Source organism: Rhinopithecus bieti, unplaced genomic scaffold (genome assembly GCF_001698545.2).
Source record: "Rhinopithecus bieti isolate Rb0 unplaced genomic scaffold, ASM169854v2 scaffold_9899, whole genome shotgun sequence".
Classification (NCBI taxonomy): Eukaryota; Metazoa; Chordata; class Mammalia; order Primates; family Cercopithecidae; genus Rhinopithecus; species Rhinopithecus bieti.
In genome coordinates, this window is record NW_016806979.1 from 5,254,355 (window position 1) to 5,278,832 (window position 24,478).

General features: G+C 51.4%; 1 long non-coding RNA gene and 1 pseudogene across 3 annotated transcripts; both read left to right on the top strand.

Annotated features, from left to right (window-relative positions):
* Positions 1 to 2,109: 2,109 nt before the first annotated feature.
* LOC108534198 (uncharacterized) lies at positions 2,110 to 22,645 on the top strand. 3 transcript variants are annotated; one of them, XR_001886914.1, is made up of 4 exons: positions 2,110 to 2,275; positions 3,013 to 4,085; positions 16,208 to 18,064; positions 18,676 to 18,725. It is a non-coding gene; the product is annotated as an uncharacterized LOC108534198 (long non-coding RNA). The 3 variants fall into 3 exon arrangements; XR_001886913.1 differs by lacking the exons at positions 2,110 to 2,275; positions 3,013 to 4,085; positions 18,676 to 18,725 and adding exons at positions 13,202 to 13,531; positions 21,936 to 22,645; XR_001886912.1 differs by lacking the exons at positions 2,110 to 2,275; positions 3,013 to 4,085 and adding an exon at positions 13,202 to 13,531.
* LOC108534197 (putative uncharacterized protein FLJ46204) lies at positions 4,145 to 4,623 on the top strand (annotated as a pseudogene).
* Positions 22,646 to 24,478: the final 1,833 nt, after the last annotated feature.

Consider the following 24,478-nt stretch of genomic DNA (forward strand, 5'->3'; position numbering starts at 1 on the left):
TGTCGATCGTGCCGAATGCTGTTGATGGTGTTTTCTCATCCTAAAACAGACGATGAGAATGCTAAGCTCTGTAAAGAATGACTTAGTCATACTCAAAATTCTCCAATAAACACCTTACTGTTGTGTTTCACCAGCTCCGAGTTACAGCCTAGTCTCAATGGCCCTTGGCTCAGTGTCCTGCTCTGTGAAATTATGGAATCAGACACAGCTCACGGCTCACTCCGGAGTTAACTGAAGCCCTTGAAGGAAAACTACCAGGTTTTCCAGGAGTTTACGGCATTATTTATTTTTCTTATGCTCACCAAAAACCTATGTTCAGCCACTTTTTTTCCTCTAAAATTTCTGGAACCTTTCTCCTTAGTGTGCTTCCACAAAAGTCTCTTTGACCTTCTCTCTCTCTCTCTCTCTCTCTCTCTCTCTCTCTCTCTCTCTCTCTCTTTGTAAGGCTCTTTTTGGTATTGTTGAATTTTATTCATAGCAAGACCCATCTGAGATAATCGTGGTGCAATCTTCCCCACCTTGTCTTCTTTCTTTCTTCTTTCTTTCTTTCTTTCTTTCTTTCTTTCTTTCTTTCTTTCTTTCTTTCTTTCTTTTCTTCCTTCCTTCCCTCTCTCCTTCTTTCCTTCCTTCCTTCCTTCCTTCTTTCTTTCTTTCCTTCCTTCCTTCTCCTTTCTTTCTTTCTTCCTTTCTTTCTTCTTTCTTTCTTCCTTTCTTTCTTCTTCCTTCCTTCCTTCTCCTTTCTTCTTTCTTTCTCTTTCTTTCTTTTTCTTTCTTTCTTTCTTTCTTTCTGTCTTTCTGTCTTTCTGTCTTTCTGTCTTTCTTTCTCCTTTCTTTCCCTCTCTCTCTCCTTCTTTCCTTCCTTCTTTCCCTTCCTTCTCTCCTTCCTTCCTTCCTTCCTTCCTTCCTTCCTTCCTTCCTTCCTTCTTTCCTTCCTTCCTTCCTTCCCTCCTTCTTTTCCTTCATTTATTTTTGAGACAGAGTCTCACTCTGTCATCCAGCCTGGAGTGCAATGGCACAATCTCGGCTCACTGCAACCTCCACCTCCCAGGTGCAAGTGATTCTCCCGCCTCAACCTCCTGAGTAGTTGGGATTACAGGCCTACACCACTAGGCTTGGCTAATTGTTTGTCTTTTTAGTAGAGATGGGGTTTCACCATGTTGGCCAGGCTGGCCTCGAACTCCTGACCTCTGTGGGCCTTTACACCAAGAATGGCTCTTGTATTCCTTCCTTTCCTCCCTTCCTTCTAGCCACCCACCTACCCATCCATCTGCTCATCTATCCATCTATCCATCCAATCATCCATCCACCCATCCATCCACCCACCTGCCCATCCATGCATGCATGCATCCATCCATCTATCCATCCATCCATCCATCCATCCATCCATCCATCCATCCATCCATCCACTCACCCACCCATCCATCCATTCATTTATTCTTTCACCTAGTCATCCACCCATTCAACCACCCATCCATCCATTCATCTATTCTTTCACCTAGTCATCCACCCATTCAACCACCCATCCACCTATCCAGTAATCCACCCACCCACCCACCCANCTGAATTGAGGTAGGGAGAGTTGGACACAAAGGTCAAGGGGAGAGAAACACTCAAAACAGCCCTCAGGCAGCAAGGCAGGGGTTGGCACACCAAAATGACATGGAGACAGCCCCGCACCCTAACGGGTCGATCCCATCCCTCAATGATACTGTGTGGCTGGTATTTTCTGCATTTCACGGGAGGCTCAGGGAGATGAAGCAACTTGCCTGAGGTGTCACAGGTGTAGGAAGGAGAGTAGCGGCAGATGGGGCCCAACTCCAGGTTTGCCTGGGTGCAGAGCCATGCGTGCCCCTGCCTCCTCCTTGATGGGTTCTCTCTGCCTGCTTCAGGCTGTCCCCATGCTCTGCTCGGCCCCTGCAGCAGGAGGGCGCAGAGCTCACTGCTGGCTGGTCTCCATGGCAACAGCTGATGAGTCTGCCTCCGATGATGGCAGAGCCACCGTGGAGCTCGAGCTTGGCTGTGGTGGCAGGGATTTGGGAGGAGAGGAGCTGGAGGAGTGGGGGATGGGGTACAAGTTGGGGTACAGGATGGGCTGCTCTCCCAGCAGCCATTTGGAAGATGCTTCCAGTCAGGTCTCAATCTCAATCGGTCACTGGTTCATGTATATTTAATGGACATCTACCCTGTGCTGGGCACTGGGCATACAACAGTCTACTGGACCCAGTCTCGCTCTCAAGGGGACTGTAGCCCAAGAAAGAGGCAGGCAGATTATCATGTAATTCTAGCTCACCATGATTGATGGGAAGATAGGGAAAGTTTGGGACACATACAAGCCCCTAGGACACATACAAGCTCCAACCCCACCGGGGCTTGGAGGCAGGAAAGTTCTCCAGGAGAGAGGAATATCTATGTGGCATTCTGATGGATGAAGGAGTCAGCTGGTGAAGAATGGGGGTGGAGATCCAGGTGGGGGTGCAGGGAGAGACGGAGACATAGACACAGAGATTAGAGACAGACAGTGGGAAAGAGACAGGGTAGAGAGAGGAGAAAGAGATAGAGAGAGAGAGAATCCCAGCACTTTGGGAGGCTGAGGTGGGCAGATCCCTTAAGGTCAGGAGTTCCAGACCAGCCTGGCCAACATGGCGAAACCCTGTCTCCACTAAAAATACAAAAAGCAGCCAGGCATGGTGGTGCATACCTGTAATCCCAGCTACTTGGGAGGCTGAGGCCACTGTGCTCCAACCTGGGCGACAAAAGTGAGACCCTGTCTCCAAAAAGGAGAGAGAAAGAGAGAGAGAGAGAGAGAGAGAGAGAATGACATGAATGAGATCTGCCAAGAGTCCTCAGTGCCTGGAGCTCCAAGGGAGGAAGGCTAGGGAGGGAAGCCATGCTTGTCCTGGGGCCGAGATGAGGAGGAAGGGGCAGTGTCTGCTCCAGGCCAGCCCTGGATGAGGGGATAAATTTTGTCTTCACCAGACACTGAATTGGGTATCCTCACCTCCCACCTTACAGATGAGGAAACTGAGGCTCAAAGAGCTACAGTGGGATGGAGGAGGAGGTGGCCCCGGCTCTGATGCAGGTGGCTGGTTTGATGCCAGACTCCCCCGTGCCATGACTCACAGACCAAATCCGGAAGTCCCGGAGTAGAGTGGGTGGGTCTGCCAGGGCATGGCCAGGCTGTCTGTCTCTGGAGACTCCCTCAAGGAGAGTTTCTTGACCTTGAGGATGTTAATGCAGGGTAGGCTCTTGAGGGCTGTGCAGGAAATCCCTGGAGAGCCCTGGGAAAAGCAGGTCCCTGCCTGCCTGGGCCTGCCTCTGCTGCGGGGGCCAGCACAGGGGTCAGGTCTCCACACATTTCATGTCCAGGCCATTTCCCCACTCCAGCGCCAAGGCTGGGCACTTCCCAGTCAGTGGCACAGCTGCTGCTGTGGGGTCTCTTGCCCTCCAAAGGTTGGTTTCAATCCCAAGTGTCACCGCTGGAAACACCGGCCACCCTGGGACATGTGGTCTTGCCAAGCCTTCTGCAGGGCTCTGTTTCTTAGGTCCCAATCGTCTACGGGAAGCACTGATCTGAAATCTTCCAAGATGCTGGGCAGGAACAAGCCTGCCATGCTCATTCCCAAAGGACTCCACATCTAGATAAATGAAGGCCTAGAAGGCTCTTTGGCTCCACTCTAGGAAAACAGCTTATGTCACCCTGCCTAAAGAGACAGTCAGGAAATCCCCTTGTTCCTGGGCAAGGAGAAGCTGGCCCACCGGGAGTGACAGCATTGAGCAGATACTACCTTTGGCTCCCTCATGGATGGGGTGTGGTCTGCTGACCTTGACAGCGATCAGGGCAGGGGGCTTGGAGGGAAGGGGTTAGCTGGGGAAGATGAGGGAAAGGACTGGAGTTAGGACAGGGTGCAGCGACCACATCCTGTGACGAGGAGGCATCTGTGACCTGTGTGATCTGCCAGGCAAGCAACACAAGTCATTGTACTGCTACATGCCTGCTACTGAGATAGGAACAAAGAGAGGCTGGTCCTGCCTCTTGGTGCTCTCCGCTGGACACATCTGCTGGGCAGTACTGGCTTTTACCACAGGTATTTTTCTGCTCTTCCTTCTCTCTTCCTCTCCCTCTCTCTTTTCCGGGGCACTCACATACACACTTGCACACATGTACACAGTTGCACACACATGCATTGAACACATGTGCACATATATGCGTTTGCATACACTTGCACACCCACATATCTGTGCACTAGCACCCATTTGCACGCATACCCACACACTTGCACACATGTGCATTTGCAGAAATACACCCTTGCACTTGTGTGACACACCTGCACACTTGCACACACCCATTTGCACACAGGCACAGACACACCAGCATGCATTTGCACACACAACCACAAACTTGCATAAGCAGCACTTGTACACTGACACACATCCTTTGTGCCTATGCAGTGCACACTTACACATCTGCACACAGCTATGCCTGCTCACACATTTGCACACACCCACCTACACACTTGCACACATGCTACACACCTGAGCGTGCAGCACACATACGCATGTGCACACAGGCACATTTGCACATGCACACAGCAGTGGCACACACTTCTCTATCACTCTCCCTAGTCACTGTTCTCCCCTGTGATTCCCACCCCTCTGATCGCCTCTGCTCACTTGCTGCCCCCTCCACCGGAAGGGACCTGGCCTGGTGCCCTGTCTGTCTGTCTCCACCGTGCAGGGAGGTTTCACAAGGACGGCTGATATCTCGCCTTGAGCTGGGCTGGCCGCAGCTGCTGCTGAGCGGAAGTCTCTGAGGGACGAGGCTGAGAGGAAACCACACTCTCGCTTGGGTTCCTGTAGCTCTGGCCTCTGGGGAGGGGTGCGGAGTTGTGTGGGTGTGAGATGGCTTTGAAGGAGGGACAGCGTGAAGCTTTTCTCTGGGTCTCTTCTGTCTCCAGGAGAAAACTAGGCCACTGTGCTCCAGGAGAAGGGAAAACCCATGTCTCCCCCGAGGCTGGGCCCCCACTGGCAAACTGGGCTCCCAGGCCCTTCTCAGCCCATGCCTCTGTCTCTGCCTTGTCAGGCTTATTCTTCAGGCCTTTGAAGCAGCCTTTGGTGGGCAAACAGGATCTCAGGGAGCCCTGGCCTGTCTCCTCCAGAGCTTGTGCCTTGGCCCTGGGCAGGGGCCACCATGGGCTGTTAATGTAAATGGCATCCCCTAGAGTTGTGCAGTGTGGGGGCAACCCTGAGGTGGCAGCCCTGCCCCCTGTCTGCAGCTTTTGCTACCCAGCCCAGCTCCAGCTCTGTCTCGGTCACTGGGGGGAGGCCGGAGCTCAGGGACAGGGGCACTCCTGGCAGATTGTCCCTGCCCCAGGTGGAAGGGGAGGGGGGAAGTGCCCATCCTCCATCCTCCTATCCTGCCAGCGGGGTGGGCACTACTATGCAGGGGAAGGTCTGGCTAAATAATGACGCTGAGCTTGGGACACAAGCCTTCTCCGTGCACCTACTATGTGCCAGGTACCATCCCAAGTGCATTATGGATGGTAACTTGTACAATGGCTCAGAGAGGCACCACTACAATCACCCCCAGTTTCTGTCTGGTTCCAGTCCTGGCCACACAACTAATAAGCAGCAAATGGATTTGATGTGATTTTATCTGAACCCGGGCATGCTGGCCCAGAGCCCACTGTCTAACCATTGAGCCGTCCAGCCTATCAAGACTCCAGGATCACTGGCGTCGCACCCCTCTGTCATTTCCCAGGGAAACAAGCGCTAGCAGCCCCTACCCTGTGGGCACTTTGGCCCAGACTCCCTGCCTCCCTGCCTTTCATGACAGCAGCCAAAGAACAGTCTCCTTTGCAGGAAAGGAGCCCATCGGGGGTCTTCTCTTGCAGGCTTTGTCTTGCATGTGGGTCCTGAGCTTTCTCATTGAGTAAGGGGAGGGGGCAGCAGGGTCAGTCCAGTGCAGAGTGGATGGAGGCTGGTTGAGGCTCTCTTGAAACCCCAAACCCAGTTGGGATCCTCGGGGAAGGATCCTTAGCTGGGTCCTGACTGGCTCTTCCAGGGGTCAGTGGGGCACGTGGCTGGAGCCCAAACAGGAGGGAGGGAGCAGAGGTGGCCCGAGTCCTGCGGTGACCAGGCCCTGAACCTGCCCTGCTGGGACCCCATTCCCTGACTCTAGGCCCCCTTTCCCCACCACACAGGACACCAGGCTCTTGCCTTAAGACAGGAAAGGAAATGCCTTATGGTGAACAATTCTCCAGGTCTCTAGTGTAGCTCCAACAGGTGCCAGAGGGACATGGCAGGTGACCCTGGTCTCCTATGACCCTGACTTTACTTGCTGTCATGAGGTCAATCTCCTACCTTGACCCACCTCCTGCCTCTGCTTTCAGAAGGGCAGAAGGGAGGGCGTCCTCCCGCTTCCCAGCCGCCTCCCGCCTCCTGCCGCCTGGCAGCGCTGGGCCCCCCAGCAGCAAGGTTCAGGAGGGGAAGAACCTCTCGCAGGTGAACAAATTGCTGCACATCAGACACATTCTTTTCAAGCCTCATTTTCTCTTCTTTTCATGCTAACTTTCCCACTATTAAAGAGCATTTTTAAAAAGAAGATGAAAAAAGGGAGAGAGAAAAGAAGGATGAAAGTGTGAGCGGGCACCCGGAAGTCCTTTTCAATTGCCTGCTGCTGTGTAGGGTCTGATCTAAGAGCAAGAAATTGGAGGATGCTGGAGGGGTGAGGTTTCATTTCAGTCCTGGCTGTTGGGCCGAGTCCGGGGCGGGGAAGGAGAGGTGATGGAGGTGGGCCTGGCTGGGCCCTGCGGCCCTGGAGCCTGCCACTCAGCCCCTGGCTTGTGCCTGGCACAGGAAGCCCCTCAATAATTTCCTGTTGAATGAATGAAAAGAAATCAGTGGATGGAGAAGGACTGGATTCTTTTGTGGGGACCTTCCACGCCACCTTCTCTGTGGGGCTGTAGGGCTGGCTGAGAAAGAAAGGACAGATTCGGCAAAGGTCAGGCGGGGGCTGGGAAAGCATTAGGTGGACCAGGCCTGCTACAGCAAGGCCACACCTGCACTGCTGCCGCACTGGTGACATCCGTGGGTGCAGCCACGGTGGGTGGGCACAGTTTCACATGGGATGGGGGCTGAGCCTGGGTTGGGTGGGCGACTCCTTCCCCTTCCCTACCCCTCTCCCCACCAGCAGGTACTATTGGGTCTGAGTGAAGAAAAAAGCTCAGGGACATGCCAGGAAAGTGTGACCATGATGATACCTCTGAGATGAACCCAAGAAGAAACAGCAGAGTATTATACAGGGGAACAGGACTCAGGGTGGGCTTCAAGTATCATTAAACATAATCAAATATTTAAAAAGTTATTATTAACTGGGTGCAGTGGCTCACACCTTTAATCCCAGCACTTAGAGAGGCCAAGGTAGGAAGATCACTTTAGCCTAGGAGTTTGAGACCAGCATGGGCAACATAGTGAGACCCCGTCTCTAAAAAAAAAATAAAACCAGGAAATAAAATACAAGAAATAAAAAAAAAATTAGCTGGGCATGGTGGTGCACACCTGTAGTCCTAGCTACTCAAGAGCCTGAAGCAAGAGGATTGCTTGAGTCTAGGAGGTCAAGGCTGCAGTGAGCTATGATCATGCCACTGCACTCCAGCCTGGGCAACAGAGCAAGACTCTGACACACACACACACACACACACACACACACACACACACACACACAAGTTATTGTTTAATCCAAAGGATGGAATACTATCCAGCAAGGAAAATGAAGGAGCTACTGGTACATGCAGCAATGTGGGTGAGCCTTGAAAGCATTGTGAGAAGTGAAGGAAGCCAGACACAGAGACCTCTGTGTGTATGACATTCTGGAAAAGGCAGAGCTTTAGGGACAGAAAACCCATCAGTGGTTGCTTGGGGTCAAGATAGGGGGAGAAGATTGACTGCAGTGGGCCAGGAGGGACTTTTTTGCATCATAGAAACATTCTCTATCTTGATTGGGTGGTGGTTCCATGACTATATATACATGTTAAAATCCGTCAAATGATACACTTAGAATTAGAATGAGTTTCATTGCATGTAAATTGTACTTCAATGAAATGGGTATTTTAAAAAGCTACAGCTTTCTGCAATCCTTCTATGTCCTAGGCATGAGCTGGGAACATCTAAATATAGGATTTTCAATACTCAGAACAACCCAGTATCTTTTCAGAGAGATGGGCACAGGCTTTGCGAGGTCACACAGCTAATACAGGCCACACAGCTCATATGGCCAGCATGGAGATAAAGGCTGAACTTTCTGCCGGGGCCCTGGGGGGCAGTGAACCCAATAAGACCTGACCATGGTGGCCATGGAGCCTGGTCCCTCAGGGTTCTGTGTTCCCAGGGAACTGCTGTGTAAGACCCGGTCAACTGCACACAGGAGCTCAGATCACCTTTCTCTCCAAACCCTTTGGGTATTTGAGTCCTTGGATTTTTCTAAATCAGAGTTTGGTTAGACCTGGTCCCCCAGAAATGCCCTCAGAGTCCCAGGCAGGGACCCCAGCCACTTGCCCTGGAGGAAGCCCTTGGGCTTGCCCGCCTCCTTCCCCCACCTTCTCTTTCTCTCTGGATATCAGCATATTTGTCACACTTACTTCATTTCTCCTCCCGTTTGGTGACTCTTTAAAGGCAGGCTCTTTAGTACAATGTCAATCTGAGCAGAATGGAAGAGCTTCCAGAGGTTGTTAGTGAGATTCAAAGCCCTGTGGGTGCCTTGATCTTCCTAAGCTTGCTTTTAGAGAAGCGTGCTGCCGAAGCTTCAGGAGGCTGCCAGCTTCTGGTTGGACCTCAACCTCCTCCTCCCTCAACTTCCTCCTCCCTTTGAATAGGAATCAGAAGAATCTCTTACATTAGCCTTTGCCTGGATAGTTTTTATATCTTTCATTTTACTTCTTTTCAGCAATGGCCCTGAGAAATTGGTAGGCGAAGTGCCATTAGCCCCGCATTGGAGAGGAGGAAATTGAGACCCTATATATATATATATTTATTTTTTGAGACAGAGTCTTGCTTTGTCGCCCAGGCTGGAGTGCAGTGGCATGATCTCAGTTCACTGAAATCTCCACCTTTCCGGTTCAAATGATTCTCATGCCTCAGCCTTCCGAGTAGCTGGGATTACAGCTGTGTGCCACCATGCCCGGCTAATTTTTGTATTTTTAGTAGAGATGGGGTTTTGCCATGTTGACCAGACTGGACTTGAACTCCTCAAGTGATCCACCTGCCTTGGCCTCCCAAAGTGCTGGGATTACAGTCATGAGCCACTGCACCCAGCTGAGACCCAATAATTTAAGTAGAAGGGCTGGGACTGGGGCCTGAGGCTGCTGCTCCCTGCCTAAGGCTCTGAGGCTGCTTGATCACAGGGTCAAGGTCTTTGATGAAGCCATTTGCTCAAGCTGTGGGTGGGCTTTTCCTGGTAGGAAAGTTACCTGAGACCTGGCAAAGATGGGACCTTTGAAGTAGTGAGGGGGAATGAGCAGTCCTTCCAAAGTCAAGTTCCTCAATGAAGTCCTTCTAAACACTGTCTCTCCTCCCTGCACACATGCCTGTGTGCACACAATACACATACTTGTTCATGCTTTATCCCTCTTGGTTAGGGGTCTATCCCCATCGAGCCATTAAAGTTGTTCTGGTGAAATCTCTGATGACACTTTTTTTTTTTTTGGCTTGTGAAAACCAACCATTTTGTTATTTCATGAGTTTATGAGTTGACTGGGCTCAGCTGGGAGGTTCTTCTGGATAGGCTGCAGTCATAAACGAACATGACTAGGTCAGAGTCCCCAAGATGTGTCACTCACAGGACTGGAATTTGATGCTGACTCTGGGCTGGCCACTCCACCAGGGCTGTTGCTTAAGGAGGCTACGCATAACCTAGGCTGGGATTCTCACAGCATGGGTGCTTGGGTCTGAGAGGGAGGGCCCCAAGAGAGCCTATTTTAAGAAAGAGGAAGTGAAATGTGCCAGTCTTCAAGACTGGACCTAGAACTGGCATAATGTCACTTTTGCTGTGTTCTCCTGGTTGCCTGATGACATCTCAAGTACCACGTCCAGTGGACCATTTGGGGCCTCATCTGAACTGAGCTCTCTGGCCACATGATGCAGCTGACCTGCCCCTTCTTGAAGCCCTCTCCTCCCCAACTTCACTGCATCCCTCTGTCTTGGTCTTGTCCCCCTCTGCGTTCCTGCCACACTTTGATAATTTCTCTTCTCTAGGTTTTCTCTTCCTTGTTTCATTCTTGGCCTTTTCCTCTCTCAACTCCACACACTGTCCCAGAGACCCCATCCAAGCCCATGATGTGATGTCCTATCTGTGCCAAGGAACTCCAAGTCTGTCACTCCAGCCCACACAACTCCAAGTCTGCCACTCCAGCCCACACCTGAGAACTAGCCTCGGGCATCCAACTCTCCCAGACATTCTTGCCCAGAGGCAGATTCAAGAATTCCAAAGTGCCTCTTGCTCAATCCATCCAGAGAGGAGCTTGCCATCCTACCCCCACACTCGTTTCTCCTTGTGAGGTCCCCAACTTGGTCCCCTGGACTTCTGACTCCAACCCCTCCACCATGTTCCTGGATAACAGAAAAGGCACTACTTGGGTCATCAGAAAAAATAACTGGAAGTGATTTAGAAAAATAAAAAGGAGTGCCTACTGCTCTAGGATTTTACTTACTTTAGAACGAAAGCAGATAGAGATCTGGGAGCAGCCCCAGCTTAATTGGAAAGCCACATTTGTACAGGCTGGAGGGGCCTCAGGAATGGCAAACAGCTTCTCTTTGCTCAAAGGAATTTTCTGGAAACCATAATGGCTGCCCTTGCTAACCACAGGCTGGTCTTTCTGGCAGAATTAGCACGAGTATGTGGTCAGAATGGCCGGGCTGGAGCCAGCCTGGATGTTTCTGCAGTCTGAGCTCCCTTAGTGCCCACAAGTGGGGGGCTGGGATTCAGGGGAGCATGTGGGTGCCCCAAGGAGCTGGGGGGTCACAAGGGAACCTGGAGATTGGTGAAGTGCAGTTTGGCCTAAACAGGGAGTAGGGCCCACCCTCCCTTCTCTCCACGCCCTCCCTTCTCCTGGAGCCCTCCCCTCTCCCTGCATCCTTCCTCTCTCTGCTGAGCAGCTTTCTCTTTCTGAGGAGCCGAGGGGCACAGGAGTAAGCAGGGGAGCTAGTGTGTGCTGAGTGCCCGCTCTGTGCCAGGCATTTTCACACCATCTATCACATCACACTCACCCCGAGGGTGGGTTCCATGATCACCTCCATTCTTCCTAAGAGGAAACAGGCTCAGGGAGGTTCAGAAGTTGCCAAAGTTGCAAAGAAGAGACACTGGAGCTTAGTCCAGCTCTGTCTGACTCCACACCCAGCTTCTGGGCACTGCTTGTCTTACACTGAGGGTCCACACTCTGCTGTGGGGAGGCGGGGCAGTGCAGAAACCGGGCCTCTGAGGGGGTGTAGACATACTGGATCCAGGCAGCTGCTGGATACTATAGGAACAGAAATGTCCTCCACCAGTGTGGCTGAGCCGGGCCTCCCCTAACATCTCGCCCCAGCCCCCATCATGTAACAGGACACTGCTTTGCTGTTGAGGCCGCGGTGGGACAGGAAAGAAGGATACAGGTTGTGATCTGTGTTTGGTGATGGTGCAGGGAGGGAGGGCGGGGGCAGCCGTCCCTCTGTGGGGACCAGGGAGGGTTTCAGAGGCAGGTTGATTCTTTTGGGGCATGCCACCTGCATTTAAGGGGTGGCCATCAGACAGGTGACCTACTGGACTAGACTCTTCCCCGGATATCAAAACAGGTGTAAGCTTCAGTCCCGCCATGTGGCTGGGGAGGGATGGGGGAAGAAGGGGCCCCTCAAGAATGAGAACATATTATTTGAACATGGGCCTTGCAGGCTTGGTCTGCAATGCTGGACTCTGCAGGCTTGGCCTGGGGCAAGGGACACAGAGACCGTGAAGGGGACTCCAGTTTTGGGTTTGAGCAGAGTGGAGGGGCTACTGGTTCAGGAGGAGGCTGCTTCAGGTGGAGTCAGCCAGTTGGCACTGAGGTAAAGGGCTTCCCACATGAGCATCTTTTCCAGGATGGCTTTGAAAACAGCCAGGATGAAATGGGCACATCCTTGGACACATTCAGCGAGGAGATGGGGCTCCCGTGAGGCAGGGGCTGTGGGAAGCGCGGGACGGGAAAATGGGCTCATTTTTATTGCTTCGTGTCCTTTGTTTCTGGCTCAAATAGACCCGGTCCTGATGTCTGCTTCAGCTGCAGGAGCAGAGCCAGTATGCTTGGCACTTCCGCATGCATCCTCTCCCCTCCTCTCCCCCGCAACCCCCGTCACTATCTCAGATCTCTTTCATCCACCTGCAGAATGATTAAAGCTTGGGGCAGCCTGAGCCAGGACCGACAAATCAGGTGCAGGCTTTCAGAGACTAAATCCTGTTTTGAAGTCTGTTTACTCTAAAAAAAAATTAATCTCTTTGATGCCTGGAGAAGAAAGATGCATATTAAACAAAGACCCAACTCTGAATTCCAAATGCGTGGCCGTTGTTATCAATCTCTCCAGGTCCAAACTCGGGAAAGCATGCATCCTCTGTGTGTGCCCTTTTCACCAGGCGTGTGGACACGTAATTCATTAATTAGTCAGTCACATGCATCCCCCAGATGCTGGATCAGAGCCTTCATGGGGGCCTGTGCAGCTGTTGGATAGAGAGAGAGACACAGTGGAGATGGCAAGGGAGCTGGGGCTGAACAGTCTTGATCTCTGAAACAGACGGTGTGTGTGCATGTGCGCGTGTGTGTATGGTCATTTACACCCCTGGGTGCAGCAGCAGGTGCGGAGGAACATATTTGGGTGGGAGCTCTGAGCACCTGGACTGTTGGCCGGCTCTGCTCCCACTAACTTTGTGGCTTGAGCTGCCTTCTGCATGTCCCTCATCAAATCAGCTGGGACATCACTGGGGGCCAGATTGTGTCCTCTCCTGGCAAAATTTACATGCTAAAGCCCAAGTCCCCGGTGCCCCAGAATGTGACTGTACTGTGTTTGGCGATGAGGTCTTTCAAAGGTGATTAAGTTGAAATGAGGCCATTAGGATGGGTCCTCATCCAACCTGACTGGTGTCCTCACAATAATTTGGACACAGAGACACCAGGGATGTGTGAGCGCCCGGAGACCATGTGAGGACACAGTGGGAAGACAGACACCTGCAAGCCAAGGAGAGAGGCCTGAGGAGAAGCCAAACCTGCTGACACCTTGATCTTGAGCTTCTAACCTACAGCACTGTGAGATGATACATTTCTGCTGTTGAAACCACCCCCAGTCTGTGGTTCTTTGTGATGGCAGCGCCAGGAAACAAATGCAGATACCATCACCTTCCTGTCGGCAGTCCAAGCTCACCCAGCAGACCCAAGGAGACACTGCAGGCGAAAGTACCATGGAGATTAGCAGGCAATAGGCAATTCTCTTTCATTCTTCTCTTATTGCATTAAGGAGAAAATCTCATTTGGTGAAGGTATGTCTCTAACACCTTGCTAACACTTGGGAATCTCCCATTTGAAAAAAATGTAGATAAAATTCACTGAACATAAAATTAACCACTAGCCATTTTAAAGTGTGCACTTCTGTGACATTTAGTGTCCTCGCAATGTTGTGGAACTGTCACTTCTATCTAGTTCTAGGACACTTTTCGTCACTCCGAAAGGAAAACCCATGCTCATTAAGCAACCACTCCTCGTTCCTCCTTCCCTCACCTCGTGTCCGCCCCCTCCCCACACCCCCTGGCATTCAGCACCTTGCTTTCTGGCTCTGTGGATTTGCGTATTCTGGACATTTCATAGAAATGTAATTATTTTACATGTGACCTTTTGTGTGTGGTGTCTTTCACTGAACAGAATGTTTTAGAGGTTCCTTTGTGCTACAGCCTGAATTGGTGCTTCCCTCCTTTTTGTGGGCCTCTGTTTTTTTTTTTTTTTTTTTGAAACGGAGTCTCGCTCTGTTGCCCAGGCTGGAGTGCAGTGGCCGGCTCTCAGCTCACTGCAAGCTCTGCCTCCCGGGTTTACGCCATTCTCCTGCCTCAGCCTCCCGAGTAGCTGGGACTACAGGCGCCTGCCACCACGCCCCGCTAGTTTTTTGTATTTTTTTAGTAGAGACGGGGTTTCACTGTGTTAGCCAGGATGGTCTCGATCTCCTGACCTCATGATCCGCCCGTCTCGGCCTCCCAAAGTGCTGGGATTACAGGCTTGAGCCACTGCGTCTGGCCGGGCCTCCTTTTCTTTTTCTTTGAGACGAAGTCTCACTCAGACTGCTGGAGTGCAGTGGTACAATCTCGGCTCACTGCCACCTCTGCTTCCTGGGTTCAAGCAATTCTCCTGCCTCAGCCTCCCCAGTAGCTGGAATTACAGGTGCCCACCACCCCACCTGGCTAATTTTTGTATTTTTAGTAAAGATGGTGTTTCACCATGTTGGCCAGGCTGGTCTCGAACTCCTGACCTCAGGTGATGTGCTCACCTCGGCCTCCCAAAAGTGCTGGGATTACAGGCGTGAGCCACCACGCCCAGCTGTGACCCTCCTTTTGTGATACTCCGCTGTGTGGGTCAACCACATCTTGTGTGTTCATTCAGCCCCGGGCGGACATTTGGGTTGTTTCTACCTTTCTGCGCCTGTGAGTGAACTGTGCTCCTGGGAACGTTTGTGTGCAAGGATTTGGATATCTATTTTCAATTCTTTTGGGTGTATACTAAGAGTGGAATTCCTGGGTCATGGGATAATTCCATGTTTAGACATTTTTGAAGATTGGAAATCTCCTTTTTAAGCAAACAAGAACGTTCTTCAGGATTCAAGCCTTTAGCAGACAAGAATACTCAGCTAGACTTTGCTGACCTTGATTTCTAATGTTATTTATGTTTACAGGATCAGAACATCCAATCCTGGATTTTCATTTGTGGTAGCGACATGAACTTGTCTTTTAAAAATCAATGTTACCTTTTTTTTTCTTTTGAGACGGAGTCTCCCTTTGTCACCCAGGATGGAGGGCAGTGGCGGGATCTTGGCTCACTTCAACCTCTGCCTCCAGGTTCAAGTGATTCTCGTGCCTCAGCCTCCCGAGTAGCTGGGACTACAGGCGAGCACCACCACATCTGGCTAATTTTTATATTTTTGGTAGAGATGGGGTTTGGCCATATTAACCAGGCTGGTCTTGAACCCCTGACCTCAAGTGATTTGCCTGCCTTGGCCTCACAAAGTGCTAGGATTATAGGCCACCACACCCAGACTGAAAATAAATGTTACTTTAAAAGTGAGCAGGTTATTGGTTTAGGAGTGGTGGCTCATACCTGTAATCCCAGCACTTTGGGAGACTGAGGTAGGTGGATTGCTTTTGAGCCCAGGAGTTTGAGACCAGCCTGGGGAACATGGTGAAACTTGTCTCTACAAAAACAAAGCAAAACAAAACAAAACAAAAACAAACAAACAAACAAAAACCCAAACCAAACCAAAACAAAAAAACTAGGTGTGCATGGCGGTACGCACCTGTGGTCCCAGCTACTTCGGAGGCTGAGGTGGGAGGATCACTTGAGCTCAGAAGCAGAGGCTACAGTGAGCCGTGATTGCACCACTGCACTCCAGCCTGGGTGACAGAGCAAGACCCTGTCTCAAAAAATTAGAAGTCCTACATGGGTAGGTATATTTGTCCCTTTTGTTTACTCCGTATCTCTAACCTTAGAAAGGTGCCTGGCACATCTATTAGGTCCTCAATAAAAATGTGTTGAATAAATGACGATACCTAATACATACAAACACAATATTATACATCATAGTTCAGGGTGGGACACAGATCTGGCAAAAATCACAAAGGTGGAGAGCCAATGTTTGAGAAACGTGGCCCGGGGGCTGCTGGATAGATCCAAGGCGCAGACCCGGCCTCACTGCTCGCTCACTCTGACTTTGGCCAATTTCTTACCTTCCCTACACCTCAGTTTCTTCATCTGAAAAATGGGGTTGCTGGGAGAGTGAAATGAGTTGTTGTGCAACATACTCAATGAAGCTCGGCTGCTGTCGTTATTACCATCCTCAGCCGCTGCAGGGAGGACCGTAGAGGAGGGCTAAATGCAAGCCCATCCCATTTTCTCACCTGATCTGCCCACAGCCTGGCAGGGTTGGCAGAGCTAAAACTGTGAATTGCATTTGACAGGTGAGAAAACCTGAGGTGGAGGAGAGGCTAAGGGGCTCGTCTGAGTTCACACAGCAGGTCAGTGTTGGAGCATGGATTGGTGAGTTGGGAATCACTGTGGCCTTGTAGTCTCAAATAAAACATCCCTTTGCTTGTCTGTGGGTTTCTGAAGCTGCCTGCCCCGTAACCTCCCCTGGGCTAGGTCTGCAGAATGAGGTTCCACTGGGGCACTCCAGCTGCCTCATTCTGCAGAGTTCTGGCTCTGGATTCTGAAGCATCTGCAAAGGAGATACATGCGCCTGGGTTTTGAGAAGACAGAACTGTTTGCCCCACGCTGGGAACTACTGGGGAAGGATGCGGACACATGAGGCTTGGCCAGAGTGCCTGGAGGCTGGCTTAGGGTCAGCTGCATGATCCTTGCATGAAGGAGGAGGAACAGCCCCTCTTCGTATGCCATCACCTAAGATCACCTCCCATCCTCTGCCCCAGACACTGGCTCCTGGAAAATGCTCTTTCCTCCCGGTGCCACTGCCTCAGCGAGCTTGATGCCAGCTCCCCTTCCACAGACACAGAACTCTCCAAACTCTCAGTGGTTTGGGAAGAAGAGCCACCACATCCCAAGCCCAGCACCACCTTTTGGGATGTGATATGTCAAAGTAGTAAGACGATGAAGTGTCGTGTGCTGGCCCATCAGAACCTTAGCGACAGATATGGGCCCAGAGCGCCTTGGAGAGTCACAGCCTCTAGAGTGACATGGAATTTATTATACTTTCCATCTATTGCTTGGCAGCCTTCTCCCAGCTCTTTTCTCTTGAAAAATGGTTCATGCCAATCTTGGTGTTTACTTAAGTGGTTATTAACTATTTTTCCTGCTGCTAGTCTGGGTACTTCTTGATAAACATTATCTATTTAAGAAGAACTTTTAGGGAGTTTTAGGGAGAGCTCCACTCTGCCCCCCACCCCCACACACACACAGAGAGAGAGAGAGAGAGAGAGAGAGAGAGAGAGAGAGAGAGAGTCTGGGCATGAGAGTCCAGGTCCCAAACCCTCCTCTCCAAGCTGGTTGTGGTCAGGCCACCACTGAACATATCACTTGACCTGATGTGACAGCCTGGTCTCCTCTTCGCCCCTCTGGCTAGCCTCCTCTGGGCATTGGAAGTGGCTCTACCTTTGAGCTGCACACAGTTGCCAGTTATGCCTCCCAAGGCATTCCAGGGCTGCTCTGCCAAGAGCATCTGCTTGGCTTTGCCCTGCAGCAGGGTTGAGGGAGGGGAGGTGGCTCGTGTGCATCGGGGGACCCTCCTGTGTGTCAGTGCTAAGATCCTATCTGCATTTCTCGAACCCTCCTGAACTGGAGGGCTGGGGTTCTGGGCGGCACTGAGGTCAGGTGAGGCCTGGATAGGAGGACAGGATACTGAGGAATAGGAAGAAAGGTGACGTGGCTGGAACACACTTGCCATGGGTGGGCTGGGGGTCTGGGGGCTTGATTGAAATTGGGCATCTGTGTCAGCAGTGGGTGTCCGAGCCCCACCCACCCAGACATGGCAGGGCATGAGACACTGAGCTGTGCCCAGTTTCTGTGGCTTCCCATACGTGCCAAGTGCAAGATGGGCTGCTAGTGAGCTTTGCTACTTTGGGCAAATCCTCCCCTCTCTGGGCCTCAGTTCATTCATCTGGGGACTAAACGGGGTGGACTCCATCCCTACCACCACAGTCCAGGACTTCCAGAGAGCATGGATCTCATGGACACTCCACAGGCTGAAAATCCTTCAATTTAGGAGCTGCTGCCGCCGCCCTGAAAACCGAGCCAAGCTCACCTTCCAAACGAGAGTCCTGGGTGGATAAATTGTCCAGCGCCTCACCCTGTGTCCGTCCTAGGTGAGTGCTGTTTAAAATGTAGGTGCTGTTGTTATTTAGGTCTGATGTGGCTAACAGACCAGGCCATGGACAAGACAGTTTATTACTCACAGCCCCGAGAAAGGCCCAGACCACACCATGCAGGCCACACGGGGAAGCACCAGGACTGGCCAGAGGCAGACGGAAGTGGAGCCCGGCAGGAGCCTTTCCTGTGGTTTCCGTGGGAAGGACTGGGTGGGATAAGCAGGTTTAGGATTGCTAGTTTGAATAATTTCAGAGGGCTCTGGGGATAGGGGTTGTCCCAAGATGTCTGGCAGTTGGCCCTGGGGTGATCAGGGCAGGTACATAGTGGCCCAGGGTGAGAAAGCCTGATAAAGGAGATGGCTAGGGTGTGGGCTCTGGACTGGCTGGTTTGCATATGAAAGGCCCTTTAGAAGGTGAGCTGTTTGCTACGTTGAGGAATTACCTAACCCTGGGAGGGGCAATCCCACCAGGGTCTGGAAGGCCCCAAGATGTCAAAGCATCAGAATGCAGAAAATAAAAGGCATGGTTAATAGACACACAATGAAATGTGCGTTGTGTGTAATTTATTGTTATGATTTTTGAGATGGAGTTTTGCTCTTGTTGCCCAGGCTGGAGTGCAATGGCACAATCTTGGCTCACCACAACTTCCGCCTCCCGGGTTCAAGTGATTCTCCTGCCTCAGCCTCCCAAGTAGCTGGGATTACAGGCATGTACCACTGTGCTCGTTTTGTATTTTTAGTAGAGACGGGGTGTCTTCATGTTGGTCAGGCTGGTCTCCAACTCCAGACCTCAGGTGATCCGCCCGAGTGGGATTACAGGCATGAGCCACTGTGCCTGACCTATTATTATTATTTAATTTAGAGACTACTAAAAATATTTTTTAACAGATGGGGATCTCACTATGTTGCCCAGAGTAGAGTTAATTGACTACATTTTAGAGAAGTTTTAAACTTACAGAAAAATTGAGTGGAAAATACAGTGTTCCTGTATTACCCTCCCCACTGCCAACATACACACTTGCCCTATTGCTGAGGCCTTGCATTAGTGTGGCACATTCCTTCCAACTGAACCAATGCTGATACATTGTCATTAACTAGGGTCCACAGTTTCCGTTAGAGTTCACTCTTTGTGTTGTACACTCTGTGGGTTTCAGCAAACACACAATGCCCTGTATCCACCGTTCTAGTAAGTTACAGAATCATTTCGTTCACCAAAACCCCCGGTGCTCCACACAGTCGTCCTCTGTTCCCCTCCAAACCCTGGTGGCCACTGATCTTTTTACTGTCTTCGTAGTTTTACCTTTTTTTTTTTTTGAGATGGAGTCTTGCTCTGTAACCCAGGCCAATACACATTGGCACGATCTCAGCTCACTGAACCTCTGCCTCCCTGGTTCAAGCGATTCTCCTGCCTCAGCCTCCTGAGTAGCTGGGACCACAGGCACATGTTGCCATGCCCGGTTAATTTTTGTATATATATATTTTTTTAGTAGAGATGATGTTTCGCCATGTTGGTCAGGCTGGTCTTGAACTCCTGACCTCAAATAATCTGCCCACCTTGGCCTCCCAAAGTGCTGGGATTACAGGTGTGAGCCACTGCACCCAGCCCACAGTTTTACCATTTCTAGAATGTCACAGAGTTGGAATCATATGGGATGCAGTCTTTGGAAATGGCTTCTTTCACCTAGCAATATGTGTTTACATTTCCTTCCATGTCTTTATGTAGCTTGATAGCCCATTTCTCTTTCTCTCTGAATAATACTCCATTGTCTAGACGTATCACAATTTAAATGTAATGTTTATCCATTATTACTATTTTTAAAAAATGACAATGGCCTCTGTGGTGAGGGCTGGGCTCCAGAAGTATTCAGACAGTCTAGGGTGGAGGCCCAATGAGACAATTCCAATGAGACAATTATCTGGGCCCTTAGGCCCAAGGTCAGACACTGAAGGTGGGAGTGATCACTGGGCTTGGAGAATCTGGGCAATTGTTTCTATCCTGCTCTTCACCTGGCTCCTGCAGGCAGTGCTGTCTATATCTGGCTTTATTTTTTTTTTTAAGAAAGGCCTTGTAGCCGATGGTGACCCAGGGATGCCCCCCTTCATCAACAGGCCCTTGGGCAGGAAAATCCCATGCAGGAGAGGCAAGAGGGCTCTCCAAGTTGGCCAGAATCGAAGCACCCTCTGCTTGCCTGATCAACCATCAACAACTTCGGGAGGTTAAACATCCAAGAGAAAGGTGCCGCTGAGCCAGGGGCTCCAAAGCTGTCCCCAGGGACCCCTGGCAGCCAGGGCTGGCCTGCAGAGCCTCCTGGCCCGTACGGTGGGCCTTGGGCTGTGGTGAATGGGGGCGAGCCCCCTGCCCTGCAGCCGACTGCCTGCCCCAGCCCTCCTCAGAATCCCTTTTCTTTCCAGACATAAACGAGGCCCACCCAGAGTCTGGGACATGGTTTGCTGCTCCTACGCAGGCTGCTGGCCCATGTGGCTCTCAGACAGGGCGTCTGCTCTCCTCTTACTTCACAGCGAGACACTGCATTGGCCCGGCCTGGCCTGGCCTGTTCAGATGTGTGTGTGTGTGTGTGTGTGTGTGTGTGTGTGTGTGTGTGTGTCTGCAGGGGGGCTGGTGCTGTGGACAGCCTCTCCTCCCTCTCCAGAGCCATGCAATCAGGACCCACATGTCTATTGGGGAATCCTATTGCTGTGAGGACCGAAAGGGAGGGGGTACTCAGGCCTCGGGCACACCTGATTTTCTGCCACGCCCAGCTTGCTTCAGTGTGTCTGCCTCACTCATTGGCAGTGTCTGACACAACCCTAGCTCCTGGAGTCTCAGAACTGCTTGAGGCTAAATGAAAGTCAGAATCAGCCAATAAGAGTGATCAGGAAATACTGGCGGCTTCATCTTCTCACTGCGACACTCAGAAATAGCCCCAAACACACGCCCCAGCTCTCACACATCCCGGCTGGTGTTGGACAGACACCTCAAAGGCTTCAGCAATTCTCGGAGGTCACAGGAGCAGCTGGCAGGTGGCTGCCCTGCCCAGCAAGCAGGCGTGTAGAACTGTGCAGATAATTTAATACCTGAAGTTAGGTACATGCTTCAGTCCTGGTGCCTCTCCTTCTCAACCTGGTTGACAGTCCCCTTCTTCCAGGGAGACAGCCCTGATTCTATGCAAACCTGAGCACTCGTTTATTGCCTAACCTTAGCTGGTGAGGGTGATCCGGCTCCCCTTGGTTACAAATGCATTCTTCCATCACATCTTCGCCCCAGTGCTCTGCTGGCTGACCTTGTCCTTGAGGGAAGGTGACGAAAGAATCAGATGTCCTGTCCTCAGCCCCTGCTGGCCCAGGGCATGGTGCTGCCGGTCGCATGGACGTCCACATGCTTCTGGATAATGAACGCTTCTGTTTTCTCACGGGTCAAAAAAGTGAAGAAACGAGGGGGCTGGCCTCCCTCGAAGTCAGGGGCCCATCCTGGAGTCATCTGGGCTTTTCCTGCAGGGCTTGGCGGCATGGAAGGTGCCCGTGAGCAGGAGGGATCGTGCTGTTACTGTTTTTTGCTGACAGTTGCCTGAAGCCGAGTGGGCTCCCGAGCCTGCTGTGCTGAGAGGAGCTGTGCACCCAGAACACCCAGATGCCTCTGTGAAAGTGAGGGCAGGGAGTCCCGGGGTCCTGGAATGGCCAGTGCCCGCCTGGAAGGGAGGCAGCTTGCCTGAGGCCCTGGAATCCAGGCTGGGTGCAGCCCAGGCTCCACACTGAAGGCAAGGGTGGCTGCTTTCTTTCACTGCACTCAGTGAGACTGGCGGCTCTGCCGGCTCCCTGTCCCCAGGGCTCTCCCTTCTCTCCGCATGCTTTAATGTCTTCTCTTTCTGAAGGGCGGAGAAGAGAGGTCAGCCTTTGGCGGAGAAGAGAGGTCAGCCTTGACCACAGCATGAAGACAACAGGAAGCGTATGAGCAGCTCTTGGTGGTGGAGACCTCAGGAGGGAGGAGTTGGCTTTTCATATTTACCAAGGACTCATTCTCCCCTCCCTGTCGTTGGGACATGAAGTAGTTCCATTGTAAACTTGTCTGGTGGTAGAGTCGGAGGCTGGAGCTCAGAGCCTTGGGAGCCTCCTGCCGCTGCCTTGCTGTGTGTCTCGGGGCAGGTTGCTTCCCCTCTCTGAGCTCACCAGCAACCAGATTCAGATGGTCTAGAGGACTGATGAGTGTTCCCCTGGTTCTTCCAGGGGACATTGGGGCGACATGGGCAGCCCCGGAAGGAAACTTGTTCCTTGAACTTTGATACACATTCTGAGATCTGAACCTGCAGGTGGAGGCCAAGGAAAAAACCTAGTGAGCCCAGGGTGGGGTGTGCAATGGCATCCAAGGATGTGGAGCAAGAAGACAAGGCATAGACCAGGCCTGAGCCGAGGCCTCAAGTTCCCTTAGCCCTACCTCAAGGGGGGCTGAACTGCTGCCTAGTGACTGGGGCTGGAAGCTGGCATTGAGCCCATGCCATCCATTTGTCATGGTTTGCTGTAAATAGAATCATATTGTTCACTATTTAGTACGCTGTAAATAAAATGGTAGTAATATTTTCATTATTAACAACTTGGACACGGTGCTAGTGACTGTGTGTGTGTTTTCCCATTCACTCTTCACAGTAATGCAATGAGGTGGTATTGACATTATCATCATTCTACAGACTGAAGATACCAGGGCTCAGAGAGGTCAAGTAACTTGTCCAAAGTCACACAGCTACTAAGTGGCAGAATAGGATTTGAACTCAGGCCTATACTGTCTTTTAATAAAAATAGTGAAAAAAAGACCTGAAGGAATATTCACTAGACAGCTCTCCATTAGGACACTGTGGAGGAGGCTGAGCTGGTAAGCCCAGCTGGCTACAGCTAGTTGTCCCCAAAGAAGTCACTTGAGCGTCACACCTGGAAAAAGGAGAAATCTGCCTGTGTAGCCCTGGCTATTCTCTCTCCAGCATCTGGCCTGGGCCTGGCTGGCAGGCTTACAAACAGAATGTTTAACTTTACCCAAGGACTCGCTCCAGGGTTTCCTTTGCAGAAGGACTTGGACCTTCAGTCATTAAAGGGATTTAATTTTCAAGCTGAGACATGAGTGTGAACATTTCAGATACAGGTTTTTTTGTGTGTGTAAAGCAAGAGATGCATGGATCGGTAGAGGTGAGTGGGGTGCCAGAGGATGGGCCAGACAGAGACAGGCTGCAGAGAGGAGAGAGGAGAGTTGTGACTAGAGAGTGGGCGCCTCTTGTGTGTGTGTGTGTGTGTACGCCTGCAGGCATGTGTGTGTGTTCATGCCCGCATGTGCACGTGCACATTGGTGTGCATATGTGCACGCACTGGTGTGTGTGTATGTGTGTGTACGTGCACATGTGTGGTGGCTTTCTGTTGTCACTGTGGAGGGGTTTGGGGGGTTGCAAGGCTGCAGCACTGTCCAAGGCCATGCAGCCATGTTGTGGCAGAACAAAGCACATGGGGTCTCTGGCACATGGGAGCCAAAAGCACAAATAAATAAAGCAAGCAGTCCAGGCTGCAAATAGATGCAAGCCCGAGGAGCCCCCAGGTGGCTGCCAGCTCCCTTCCCAAGTGGAGTCCTGGCCCTGGACTCAGGCAGGAAGAGACCCACCCCAACTTTCATGCAGGGCCAGGGCCTGGGCCAGGACCGGGAGCCCTTCTCAGAGAAAATCCTTTCTTAGCCAGCTGCTGCCTATTGCATTGATTCCACCACCATTAAACTCCCTCCTTTCTGTGGCCAGTAGACCTAACCCTAAGCCTTTCCATGGCTTAGGGCAGAAGGTGGTTTGCTCTGGTGACTGGACTGAGGTTTTCTGGGTTCCTCCAATTCTCCAGTTGGCCTTCACTTCCCATCTCCAAGGTGTGAGCAGAGACACTAGGGTAAGCAGGGACTCTAGGACTCTGGACAGCTGCTGGGTGGTTTTAGAGTCTGTGGAAACTTCATGTGGAGTCTCCCCAAAGCATTGTACCTGTCTTTCCTTACCCTCTTGCTTAACCTCTTTCTCTGCAGTTTCAGGGAGTATCCTGAGCAAAGGGTCCATCCACCCATCTCCACCCATCCATATGCTCTTTCTTCCTTCTATCTGTCCACCCATTCATTCATCTGTTCATCCATTCATCCATCTTTCCTTCCTTCCTTCTATCCATTCACCCACTTATCCATCCGTCTATTTATTTATTTACAAATGGACATCCTTCCACATTTTCTTCCACGCTTCCTTCCATTCACCCACCCATCTCCACTCATTTACCCACCCATCCATCTATTCATCCATATTTCCTTCCTTCCTTCTACTCACCCACCCATTCATTCATTCATCCGTCCATTGACCCATCTACCCACTCATCTATCCATCCATATTTTATTCCCCCCTTCCTTCTATCCACCCAT